Consider the following 14,638-nt stretch of genomic DNA (forward strand, 5'->3'; position numbering starts at 1 on the left):
GAATGAGGAAGACAATGATATATTCATATATATTAACCAAATCTGAGTTAGAATCACTTACCCCGATGATTTTCTTGGAAATCTCACGAACAATTGCCATAAACTGAGATCCCCAAGTCCAAAATGTGAAATGAAACCCTAAGCCTCGCTTATATAGTACTTCCTCTTAATCTCAGTGTGCGGCCCGCACAAATCCAAGTGCAGCCGCACACTGCCCAATGCGGTCGCACAAAAATCGTGCGGTCGTACACAGTTTTCTCCCTACCAGGCTTCAGTATTTTGACCATAACTTTTGCTACAAATTTCCAAATAATAACTTCTTTACCTTTCTGGAAACTAGACACGAAGGGATACAATTTTAGTTTCCAAAATTCTTTGTATATCAAAAGATATAAGCTTCCGAAGTGTGACAACCCGGCCAGTCGTCTCATGAGTTGCCGCTCCGTTTCCCCCATTTCTAATTCTTTATGCTTCATTATCCGGTGTTTTGTGGTGTCAGATTGATTGGTTAGGGTTCAGAGAGGATTTGGTAAGTTTGAGACACTTAGTCTCTTTGAAGGAAGTTTAAGTTGGAAAAGTCAACCGGATGTTGACTTATGTGTTAGAGGGCTCGGATGTGAGTTCCGGTGGCTCGGTTAGCTTCACCAGTGATTTGGGACTTAGGAGTGTGATCGGAATGAGTTTTGGAGGTTCAGAGTGAATTTAGGCTTGAATTGACGAAGTTGATATTTTGGCGATTTCCGGTTGGTAGGCAAGATTTTGATATAAGGGTCGGAATGGAATTCCAAGAGTTGCAGTATCTCCGTCGTGTCATTTGGGATGTGTGTGCAAAATTTCAGGTCATTCGGACGTGGTATGGTTTGGTTTTTGATCAAAAGTGGAATTTAGAAGATTTTAGAAAGTTTGGCTTGAATCCGATGTGTTTTGTGTGATTTGATGTTATTTGAGGTGTTTTGATGATTGGAACAAGTTTGAATAAGGTTTTAGGATATGTTGGTTCTTTTGGTTGAGGTCCCGGGGGTCTCGGGTGAGTTTCAGATGATCAATCGGACCATTTCATGCCTTGGTGATGTTGCAGAATTGCAGGTTCAGCTGTTGCAGAGTTTTGCCCTTCGCGATCGCGTAGGGAGTCTCGAGATCGCGTAAAAGCTTTTGAGGAGGCCGTCCAGTTGTTCTTCGCATTCGCTAAGGTTGGCTTGCGATCACATAGAGAGGAGTGGTTGTTGATCGTTGATGTTCAGGCCTTGGCCAATCGGTTCGTGAGATTAGATGTTTCGGAGCCCAATCGGGTATTGGCTTGTGTGGTTTCTCGGTCTTCCCTATATGATTGCATCAAAGAGCGCCAGTATGATGATCCGCATTTACTTGTCCTTAAGGACAGAGTTCAGTATGATGATGCCAGATATGTGACCATTGGAGATGATAGGGTGTTGAGGATGTAGGGTTGGATTTGTGTGCCCAATGTGGATAGGCTTCGGGAGTTGATTCTGGAGGAGGCCCATAGCTCGTGGTATTCCATTCATCCGGGTGCTGTAAAGATGTATCAAGATTTGAGGCAGCACTATTGGTGGAGGAGAATGAAGAAAGACATTGTGGGATTTGTAGCTCGGTGTCTCAATTGTTAGCAGGTGAAATATGAGCATCAGAGACCGGGTGACTTGCTTCAGCAAATGGATATTGCTGAGTGGAAGTGGGAAATGATCACTATGGACTTTATTGTTGGACTTCCACAGACTTTGAGGAAGTTTGATGCTATTTGGGTGATTGTGGATCGGCTGCCCAAGTTCGCGCACTTCATTCCTGTGTGTACTACCTATTCTTCAGAGCGGTTGGCAGAGATCTATATCCGGGAGATTGTTCGTTTGCATGGTGTCCCAGTTTCCATCATTTCAGATAGGGGCACTCAGTTTACATCGCAGTTTTGGAGGTCTGCGCAGTGAGAGTTGGGTACTCAGGTTGAGTTGAGCACAACTTTTCATCCTCAAACGGACGGGCAGTCCGAGCATACTATTCAGATATTGGAGGATATGTTGCGTGCTTGTGTCATTGATTTCGGAGGGTCATGGGATCAATTTCTACCACTTGCAGAGTTTGCTTATAACAACAGCTACCAGTCGAGTATTCAGATGGCACCATATGAGGCTTTGTATGTGAGGCAATGTAGATCTCCAGTTGGTTGGTTCGAGCCCGGTAAGGCTAGGCTATTGGGGACTGATTTGGTGCAGGATGCTTTGGAGAAGGTAAATGTGATTCAGTAGAGGCTTCGTACAACACAGTCGAGGCAAAAGAGTTATGCTGATAGGAAGGTTCGAGATGTGTCCTACATGGTTGGCGAGAAGGTTCTGTTGAAGGTTTCACCAATGAAGGGTGTTATGAGATTTGGGAAGAAAGGGAAATTGAGTCCGCGGTTCATTGGACCTTTTGAGGCGCTTCGGAGGATTGGGGAGGTGGCTTTTGAGCTTGCTTTGCCACCCAGCTTATCGAGTGTGCATCCGGTATTTCATGTTTCTATGCTTCAGAAGTATATTGGGGATCCATCTCATGTTTTAGATTTCAGCACAGTTCAGTTGGATGATGATTTGACCAATGATGTGGAGCCAGTGGCTATTTTGGGTCGTCAGGTTCGCAAGTTGAGGTCAAAGGATATAGCTTTAGTGAAAGTGCAGTGGAGAGGTCGACCCACAGAGGAGGCTACCTGGGAGAAAGCGGGAGATGCGGAGTAGATATTTTCACCTGTTTGAGGCTTCATGTATGTTTCTTGACTCGTTCGAAGATGAACGTTTGTTTAAGTTGGGGAGGATATGACGACCCGGCCAGTCATCTCATAAGTTGCCGCTCCATTTCCCCCATTTCTTCTTCTTTATGCTTCGTTATCCATGTTTTGTGGTATCGGGTTGATTGGTTAGGGTTCGGAAAGGATTTGGTAAGGTTTGAGACACTTAATCTCTTTTAAGGAAGTTTAAGTTAGAAAAATCAACCGGATGTTGACGTATGTGTTAGAGGGCTCGGATGTGAGTTCCGGTGGTTCGGTTAGCTTTGGGAGGTGATTTGGGACTTAGGAGTGTGATCGGAATGAGTTTTGGAGGTTCGGAGTGGATTAAGGCTTGAATTGGCGAAGTTGATATTTTGGCGATTTCCGGTTGGTAGGCGAGATTTTGATATAGGGGTTGGAATGGAATTCCAAGAGTTTCAGTAGCTCGATCATGTCATTTGGGATGTGTGTGCAAAATTTCAGGTCATTCGGACGTGGTTTGGTTGGTTTTTTTTATCAAAAGCGGAATTCGGAAGATTTTAGAAAGTTTGGCTTGAATCCGATGTGTTTTGGGTGATTTGATGTTATTTGAGGTGTTTTGATGATTGGAACAAGTTTGAACAAGGTTTTAGGATATGTTGGATCCTTTAGTTGAGGTCCCGGGGGCCTCGGGTGAGTTTTGAATGGTCAATCGGACCATTCCATTCCTTGGTTATGTTGCAGAATTGCAGGTTCAACTATTGCAAAATTTTGCTTTCGCGATCGCGTAGAAGCTTTTGAGGGGGTCGTCCAGTTGTTCCTCGCGTTCGCTAAGGTTGGCTTGCGATCGCATAGAGTGAAGTGGTTGTTGATCGCGAACGCGTGGTGAAAGTCGTGTTTGCGTAGAGTTAAGTCTCCCAGGGGTGTTGGCTTGGAGGTTGTTCTTCACGAACGCGGTAGTTGGTTCGCGATCACGTAGTGTAATAGGGTCTGAGCATTGCGTTCGCGTAGGCTTGATCGCATTCGCATAGAGTAATTTTGGGAACTGAGGTTTTTTTTTGTGCTTCGCGATCACGAAAGATGTTCCGCAATCGCGATGAAGAAAGTTTTGCTTGGGCAGAAGGTTTTTAAACTCGTCTTGCCCGCAATTTTGGGGCTCATTTCCTCCATAGCTGGTCATTTTTGGAGATTTTTGAAGGAGATTGAAGAGGAATTCAAGGGGAATCACTTGGAGGTAAGATTCTTGGACTTAAAACTCGATTATTATGTGAATTCCACCTAGAAAATCATGGAAATTAAGCTAAAATTGAAGAACTAGGGCTTGGAAATTTGGACTTTTGATTGGGGATTTGAAGGACCATTTGGGGTCGGATTTGAGAACTATTGATATGTATGAACTCGTGGGGAGATAAGGAATCTATTGATGTAAAAATTATTGAATTCCGAGACGTGGGCCCGGGGTCGGGTTTTGGTAATTTCGGGATTTGTGTAGTATTTTGATTTGTTTTCGCTTGGGCTTTGTTCCCTTAGCATATTTTCACGTCCTCGTTTTGATTTTGGTTAGATTTGGCACGAGTGGAGGCCGATTCGAGCGGCAAAGGCGTCACCAACTAGAGATTTAGCCGGTTCGAGGTGAGTAATGATTGTAAATGATGTTCTGAGGGTTGAAACCCCGGATTGCACATCGTAGTGCTATATTGAGGTGAAGCACACGCTTGATGACGAACGTGGGGTCGTGCACTATTAGGGATTGTGACTTGGTCCATCCCGATTGATGTTTTACCGCGTATTTGACTGAAATCTATTTGTTATCATCATTATTTGGGCTGAATACCGTATTTGGGCCTTGTGCAAACTATTTGAACCCTTTGGGGATTTTTACTGGTATTTCTTCACTATTTTGACTTTATACTTGAAATCAGTCATGTTATATTTCACTGTTTTTCGTACTCAGCCAGGTTTACTCTGTTTTAACACTTATATGATCTTTTAAATGATATTTTGGGATGAGAAACATGTTTTACTACTGCCTGAGTGGCTTGTGAGGATTTTTGACTGAGTAAGGCCGATGACCTATGTTTTGAGGAAACATTTGATACTGATTATGAGGCCGAGGGCCTAAGATATGTACGCCACGAGGTGGCTTGATTGATATGAGGTCGATGGACTAGTGATGATGCCACGAGGTGGCTTGATATTGCGCTTGGGCCGTAAGGATCCCCTCCAGGAGTTTGCACACCCCCCAGTGAGCGTGGGTACCCATTGTGATGTGAGATTGAGCCCGAGGGGCTGGTATTGTTCTGATATGTTGCCCGAGGGGCAGATTTGTTGATACTGTGCCCGGAGGGAGAACTATTTGTTTACTTTGCCTTAATTGCCTGTCAATTACCTGTTTACTTGTTGAAAAAGGATTTTTACTTAACTTTTCACTAGTTTACTGCTTTTAAATGGTTTTACTGCTTCATTATAGAATGCCTTGTGCCTTACGTGTTTTCATACTTTCAGTCGTTATTTACATTTGTTACTTACTAAGTTCAAGTACTTACTTTACTCCCTGCACCCTGTGTGCAGATTCAGGCGTAGCTGGTCCCGCTCTCGAGTGCTGATTCATTCCAGCTTCAGGCGGATCTCGAGGAGTCTTTAGGTAGTTGTTGGCGTTCGCAGCCCGGAGCTCCTACCTATCTCTTTTCCTTTATGTCCTTAGCTCAGTACTAAACTCTGTAGTTACTTTACTTTTGGGTATTCAGTGTTGTTAGATGCTCGTGACTTGTGACACCCCAGTTAGGGCTGTGTTGGGTTGTACTTTCGCACTTCATTGATATTATCCGCTACTTAGTGTTATTAAATCATGTTTTAGATCGTTTTTATGTTGTTTAACTGTTTAGAAAGTGAATTGGGTTTAATTGGCTGGCCTTGTCTTCACGAGAGGCGTCGTCACGACTGGGTTCGGGTTTAGTGTCGTGACACGAAGTCGGACTATCAAGTCTGCAGAACTCCCTAGAGTGCGGCCGCAAACAAAATTGTGCAGTTCATACTCCTCCTCTGAGGTCTGCATTTTTCTACCACAGTCCGCACTCTTATGTGCGGTCCGCACCTCTCCTTCGCCTCATCACCCCGAAAAGTGCGGTCCGCACCCCCAAAAGTGTCAGAACAATATCAGAGTGCCGAAATGCCCGGACTCGCTCAAAACTCACCTCGAAACACGCCCGAGGCCCCCCGAGACCTCAACCAAAGGTACCATCAAGTCCTAAACCTCCATTTAAACTTACTCGAGCCCTCAAATCACATCAAACAATGGCAAAAACATGAATCGCATACCAATTCAAGCTTAATGAACTTGAAACCTCAAACTTCTCTAACCGATGTTGAAACTTATCAAATCACGTCCGATTGACCCCAAATTTTGCACACAAGTCATAAATAACATAATGGAGCTATTCTAATTTCTGGAATCGGATTTCGATCCCGATATCAAAAAGTCAATTCCCCAATCAAACTTTAAAACTTAAATTTCTGAATAACCTGAAAACCAAAACCGGCGATTCACATAAGTCATAATACATCATACAGAGCTACTCATGCCCTCAAACAACCAAGCAAAGTGTAAATTCTCAAAACGACCGGCTGGATCATTACACACAATTTGTGTGATTAATGCACGTTCATATAATTATGTTTCGTTCCCAGGAGGATGAGAACTTTTCATAAATATTAATTTATTCCCTAAAGTGAATGTGACAATATTAATAAAGTCATAAATGTGAGCGCGCTATTGATGTAAATATATTACGATTCACCTCCAGAAGAGTTAATATGATTGAGAGAATATATATTAAATATTTCGTATTTTAAATTTGCTCTTGAAGAAGTAACACAATTGAAATTTCCTCTTGAAGTAGGAAAATATTATGAAGAGTTGTTTTCTTATGCTTAAACAATTATTTTATATTGTTCATTTGATTATGATTTTTCTCTCATAATACCAGAAGTGTCTGAGCAATATTTGATAGTACAAAATGTATAAAAAACTCACAAAGAACTAACTGTTTGTTTAGAAGACACATGACACCAGTAGTGTCTGATAAATATTAAATTGTGGATAATAAATGAAGGCTCTCGAAGAGCTTATATACAAATATGTCATCCGTATTATATAATTATGGGCAAAACATATGTGGTAGTAAACCTTAAATTTTGCTAATACAAATGATATCATATCGAGACTACAAATAATTGGAAGATTGAAAATATTCATGTGTTTCACAATCATAGGGGTAAAATAATATGTATGTGAGAAGTTACCCCTCTTATTCTTCAATTTGTACTATATCATGTATTATCATGTATCACAGTAAATCAGAAGTTTACTAATGCAAAAGCAGTCACAATAAATCAGAAGTTTTACTGAGGCAAAAATAGCTACAGTAAATTAGAAATTCGCTGATACAAAAGTAGCCACAGTAAATCAGAAGTTTACTAATGCAAAAGTTTATGCCATAGTAAACTAGAAGTTTACTAAGAGATAGCACATGCCATGATAAATTTGAAGTTTTCATTTGCTATTTTTAAATGAGCTATTTGAAAATTCAGATAAGCTTATACTGAAGAACTAAACGATTCTTCAAGAATTCTCTTGTGTTGCTTGTTTTCACAATAAATTGTTTATACCAGCTAAAGTTGGGACTAAGACCCCTGAATTCTGAAATATATAGAAGGTGAATATGGGCCCATTCACCTATCATGTGAACCACTTATAGCACACATATATGAGATGGTTACATGTGTGTTTATTGTCAACATGCAGTTTGACATTTGAAATTGGTTTTCTCAATTAAAAGCATAATTTTCAGATTATGAAATCAAGATAGTTCATCTTGAAGATGCTAGTTTATATCCAATCTCGTTTAGCATTGAATACCTCCTATTAATAGCTAAACTATTACTTATGAGAACAAAGTTTCATGTGTTGGTCTAAGATTTTTTAAATTATATACAACAACACTTGTATGCATCAAACCAATAATGTATAAGTCCTCCCCTCATAATTGGTTTAGGACCGAAAACCAAATATTTTTACTATCTAATAACTTTTGATGTGTGGTATATGATTAATTTCTCTACCACAATACACAAAGATAGGTTTTCCAAAGAAGATTGTGGATATTATATTAGTTTTTCTAACATTTGGGGGATGAAATAAACAACTAGAAAATATGTTATATGAATCGAATTATCATTAATATGATCTTAACTTAGAAGATTATTCAAGTCAAATGCCAAAAGCATTTGTTGATGCAAAATTAAATATCATATTTCAGCTGCAAATGCTCCTATTAAAATTGAAGTCCCTGAAGTATAAAATTTACTACACGCATGAAGCGTAGTAAATCGATCGGTTCCAAAGATAACAATCCTTGAAAAATGATAGGATCAAATGATCAAAATGATCATAATGGGGAGGAAATGAGCTCTAGAAGAGGCCACGCCATAGTATTTCATGAAAATCCAGAAGAAGTTCAGGTACCTGAAAAAATAAAGAAAGTGATGAGATCTAAACAAGTTATGTCGCTTAGGAACTGATACAAAATGATCGTCAACGATATATTTGATACAATATAGTGCATAATATTGTAAAAGATTATGAGGATCAGACCTGTAGTTCAGACACTTGAAGATGTCATGCCATTTAAATGCAAATCATAACCTATATGACTCATTTGATAAAATCTATATGAAGATCCCTGAAGGATTTAAAATATTTGAAGCATATAATTCAAAGTCTTGAGAAATGTACTCGTATAAAGATCTTTGTAGGGTTTAAAGCAATCTGGGCGCATATGGTATAATCGTCTCAGTGAATATTTGCTGAAAGAAGGTTACATAAATGATGTTATTTGTCTATATATTTTTATAAAAAAAATGTCATCCAAATTTGTTACACTTGCTATTTATGTTGATGACATAAATCTTGTTGGAACTCCAGAAGAGCTCCAAAAGGTAATTGAATATCTTAAGAAAGAATTTGAGATGAAAGATCTTGGAAAAATAAAAATTTGTCTTGGTCTGCAAATTGAATATTTAGCAGATGAGATCTTTATCCATCAATCTGCATATACAGAGAGGGTTTTCAAATGCTTTTACATGGACAAAGCACACCCATTAAGTACACCAATGTGTATTCGATCACTTGAAGTGAATAAGGATCCGTTCTGACTTCCGGAAGTGCATGAGGAACTCCTTGGTTCTGAAATACTCTATCTCAGTGCAACTGCTACACTTATGTATCTTGATAATGCTAACAAAGGTGGTGCAGATCATATTGGTTATGCAAATGCAGGTTATTTATCCGATCCCATAAAGCTCAATCTCAAACCAGCAAATCCGTTCAAGTGACAATCCAACAGATTTATTCACTAAATCTTTACCAACTTCAACTTTTAAGAATATAGTATACAAGATTGGAATGCGTAGACTCAACAGTTTGAAACAAAGTTTTCATCAGGGGAAGTAAAATACGCGTTGTACTCTTTTTCCCTTACTAAGATTTTTCCCACAGGGTTTTCCTTATATGGTTTTTAATAAAGCAGCTAACAATGTGTATTACTAGATATGTGTATTCTTTTTCCTTCACTAAAAGTTTTTCCCATGGGGTTTTTCCTAGTAAAGTTTTAATGAGGCACATTATCTTTTAATGAACATCCAAGGGGGAGTGTTATAAATATATATTATATTATGTATGTTCATTTAATACTCCGTTGTAGATAAGTTTCATGAGGAAGCTTATCAAATAAGCTTCCTGAAGAAGCTTATCCATATGGGACTCCGCCGTAAATATGTTTATCTATTTAGTATTCTATTGGAAATAAGCCTCCTGAAGAAGCTTACCATTTCGGTACTCCGTTATGAATAATATTAACTCCGATAGAAGATTATTTATATCTGGTATAGTAGCAGCTTACAAGCAACTTACAAGCAGCTTACTCAACAGCTTGTAGTAGCAGCTTACAACCAGCTTACACAATAGCATGCAGTAGCAGCTTACACAACAACTTGCAGTCTTCTATAAATAGAGGAGATTTCAGTTCATTATGTATATGAGTTTAAAGTTGAATAATGCATCAATCTCTCTCTCTCTATACTTGTCTTCGATTTATTTACTTTACAGTTTTTATCTTATAACATTTTCAAGTGTCGAAGTGACAATCTAATCACCATTCATAATAGAATGGCCTAAAAAAGAGTAGAAATCAATGAGAAATTAGTATGGGTTGTTAAGAATAAGTTACACCCCATGTTTTTGTACATGGAAGTACGCCATAAGTATATTGATATAAGCTCGGAAATGAGATGTTACATTCTGCATTTTCGTACGTTAAGGTTTCATCGTAAGTTAATCGACGTAAGTTCGGGAATGTGATTTATTTTGGAATTATAAATATTATGCTATTTCGAACAAGTGATAAGTTAATTCGTGAAGGTGAGAGGGTAAGCAAATCGAAGAAAATGAATTCCGTCGAAGTTTGGCAATTTGGGGATAAAATACGGTACGAGTTATGATACTCGATATTTATGGACTAATGCCATACAAGGTACCACATGACCATGATAGTGAGTAGTATTTTAAGTAAATTGAGATAATTCTTAATTATGTGGATAGTTGATTAAGTGGATAAGGATATTTTTGGGATTGCCACATGCCATTAAGCCAAGCCAAGTGGTACAAATGTGCATGATGAGTCAAAGAGCTTGAGTTGCCACGAAAAGATCCTTTGGATGACTACTTGGTTGGTGTCTTAATTGGAAATGTAAATTAAGACCAGCAAGATAAAGCTATTTTAATATGATGACTCCACATAAGGATGGATAATCTTCCGAGAAGTTTAAAAATATGGCTTATAAAGGAAATGATTGAAAAAGGCATACAATCTTATTTGAAAAAGAAATGCATACAATCTTAAGAGACCTCCAACTAAAGGTCTCTTATTTAATACGGCTTGCAAAGACCAAACGAAAGAATTCTCAGAAAATGAATTCATATGAATTTCATAAGGCTACAGCAGTGTGAGACGCAATTCGGAGAGAGCCGGTACAATATTTCTCAAAAATATCATACGGATTTTTTTCTACATCGATCCGCCATTACATATTTATCACAATCAACGTGTATTGGAGGGATTGTCAAGAGAATCAGTTTAGGTTTGTTAACGCTATCCCTTCTTTATTTTGGCATTATCCATACGATACAAACGAAATGAGTAAATGCACAACTTTCATAAATGACTCAATTCATAGAAATACTAAAGATGCTTATATTTCTTGATTCCCCATATGTCCTAATATTCTATCATCTGTTCATGGGTCTCAGAAAATATGCAAGTTGATAAAGTTTACTTCATGATATTAATCAAAGGCATAATGATCTAATGACACTCCGAAAGATTTTGTTGACGTACTTCTCATGCATTGCATTTATTAATACATATACATTTACCCATGAATAGATGACATTATATACACGTATATATGTATATATATATATGTATATGGAATACAAGATAAGGATACGGTGTTATATATGCACCACTACCTCATTAGCTGGTTTAAGTTGATGATTTTGCCCATAGTGACCGAGATGATATGATGGGATGCCCACATAGACTTGATGATGTTATGAACACATGTACCTATGCACGACATGACGTGCATACACATATGCATGACACAATAAGTATTTCATGATTTACAAAGTTATCTAGACTTACAGGTTAAGTCATTTACTCCATGTTTCTTTCATGTATTTTATATACTTATTTATGTGCCTTACATACTCGGTATATTATTTGTACTGGCATCCCTTTGCCTGGAGATACTGCATTTTATGCTCGCAGGTCCCGATAGACATGTTGAGCGTCCTCCAAGTAGGCTATCAGCTCAGCAGAAGATGTTGGTGCCCTCTATTTGGTCTGGAGTTGCTCGTTTGGTCAGTATGATTTAGACGTGTATTGTTTAGTATGGCGGGGCCCTGTTCCGACCTATATGGTATTTATCTACTCTTAGAAGCTTGTAGACATATGTCGTGTATGTGAAAGATTATATGGCCTTGTCGGCTTATGTTTAGTGTACGAGTGATCATTTTGGTCTTATAGGCCAGTATGTAATATGTATAAGTTTTTATTTTCCCCATGCTTTACTCCGGTTCATTTACCTATGATAGAATAATACGAAAGATATGTCACATTAGTACTCGGTTTGGGTCGTGACAAAAGTGGTATCAGAGCAGTTCTGCCCCAGGGAGTCTACAAGCCATGTCTAGTAAAGTCTTGTTTATGGGTGTGTCGTGCACCACACTTATAAGCAGGAGGCTACAGGGCATTTAGAACTGTCACTCTTTCTTCTTTCTCTAGATCGTGTGGTAGAGCTCAGTTGTAAAAACTCGGTTTCCTAACTCTATCGTTTTTATAATACGACGATGCCTATATCTAGAAAGTTGGCAAGAGATATAGCTGTGAAAGAGTTGAGTCAGAGGAACTCAATTTTTGCATCATGCTTGTGATGGATAACTATGAGGTATTCAACAGATCATATGTGTACTAAGATGTGTAAGTTTCTTGATAAGGATCCCTAAGGTAAGAATATTTATCCACTCTTACGGTAAAAAGGAGTAAGAGAATTGGAAGGTAGACACAAGTTTCAACAAGTAAAACAAGTAAGGTGAAGAAGGGTACGAAGTACCTAGTTAGTAGAGATGAACATTATCTACTATTCAAGCAGAGAAATATAAGCATTTTGATTCACCTTCAATTGTAACAGAGGTATGTATAATTGGCCATACCCATCTCATTTATGCCCTATGGAAGCTAACAGAGGTAGTATAAGAGAAGGACGAATATCAGGATCCGGCCCAAAATGGTGGATGGAATGTTTGCGTTAGTCGTCATTTTCGAAGGATATTACAAATGTGCTAATAGATCTCCTTGTGAGACACCCAGATGGTACACTCTAGAATATTACAATTAGATGTGAATACTAGCATGATAAAAAAAAATCAGATGATAGGCACTGAATGCCTGGAAGGGATAAATATTACCTTAGTGTGACTCTTATCCCTAGTAGAACGAGAATATTGAGCAAACCAAAGAGACATTGAATGGAGCAAAGGGAAGCTAAAATTAAAAGAATGTCTTGTTGAAGTTTTTAAAATAAAGTGATAGACATAAATGTTAGCGGGAAATAAGAAGAGAGTTAATGAAGTGTAACAACCCGACCGGTCGTTTTGAGCTTTTGCACTTTGCTTGCCAGTTCTCAGGCATGACTAGCCCCGTATGATGTATTATGACTTATGTAAATCATCGGTTTTGGTTTTCAGGGTAATCAGAATGAATTTGGAAGAACAGTTCTCAGCTTCAAGCTTAAAATTTGAAAGGTTTGACCAAAATTTGACTTGTTAGTAAATGACCTCGGATTGGAATTTTTATGATTTGGTTAGCTACGTTAGGTGATTTGGGACTTAAGAGCGTGGTCGAAATGTGTTTTGAAGGCCCGGAATAGAGTTAGGCTTGAATTGGAGAAATTTAAATTTTGGCATTTTTCGGTTGATAGGTGAGATTTTGATATAGGGGTCAGAATGGAATTCCAGATGTTGGAGTAGGTCCTTCGTGTCATATGTGATGTGTGTGCAAAATTTTAGGTCATTCAGACGTGGTTTGGTAGACCTTTTGATCTAAAGCGAAATTTGGAAGTTCTTGGAATTCTTAGGCTTGAATCCGATGTGATTTTGGTGTTTTGATATTGTTTTGAGCGTTCCATAGGTTGGAACAAGTTTGAATGAGGTTATAGGATATGTTGACATATTTGGTTGAGGTCTTGAGGGCTTCGGGTGAGTTTCAGGTGGTTAACGGATCAAATTTTGGACTTTGGACTTGGCAGATTTTCTGGTGTTGTTGCAGAAAATTCTTGTTCATCGCATTTGGGGTGGGTTCCCACGTTCGCGAAGAGTAAATGGGAAAGCTGAGGGATTTGTCTATGTGTTTGCGAGGAGGAGGACGCGAAAGCGGAAGTCAAGTAAAGTATTCTATGCGTTCGCGCTCAATGGGCCGCGTTCATGAAGGGTAGTGGCAACTGGGGACCCCAAGTCCCTTTGGTCTATGCGTTCACGTGTCAGGGAACACGTTCGCGAAGGAGTGATTTGGTAAAGCTTCGTGTTCGCGAAGCTGTAGTCGCATTCGCGAGGAACATTTTTGGAGGCAGGCAAGATTAGCCTACCCGAACGCGAGAGGACCGCCCCGTTCGCGTAGAAGGAGAATCTGGGCAGACAGTTTATATTTAAAAATCGAGGGTTTACGTCCAATATCATAAAAGCTATTGGAGAGCTCGAGAGAAGGTGATATTTGAGGGGATTTTCAGTGGAGTAATTAGGATAAGTATTCTTCACTCATATTTGGTTTAATTCCATGATTTAGTCTTGAATTTCATCATTTAATTTGAGAAATTAGAGTGGTAATTGGGAAAAATGGAAGAAAAGTTTGAGAATTCTTTTAGGGATTTGAATGGGAAATTGAGGTCGGATTTTGATGAATTTTTTATGGGTAGACTCGTGAGTGGATGAGGATTCTATTGATATGATTTTTATTGGATTCCGAGACGTGGGCCCGGGGGCCGGGTTTGAGTAATTTCGGGATTTTTGATGTAAATTGGATATTTTTGAGTGGGCTTTGTTCCCTTAGAATATTTTAATTGTTATGTACTGATTTTGGTTAGATTTGGAGCATCCAAAGGTCGATTCGAGAGGGAAAAGGCATTGCGAGCTAGAGTTTGGACCGGATTGAGGTGAGTAATGATTGTAAATGTTGTCCTGAGGGTATGAAACCCCGGATTACACATCGTTGTGCTATATTGAGGTGACGGACA

Source organism: Nicotiana tabacum, chromosome 8 (assembly GCF_000715075.1).
Source record: "Nicotiana tabacum cultivar K326 chromosome 8, ASM71507v2, whole genome shotgun sequence".
NCBI classification, from domain to species: domain Eukaryota; kingdom Viridiplantae; phylum Streptophyta; class Magnoliopsida; order Solanales; family Solanaceae; genus Nicotiana; species Nicotiana tabacum.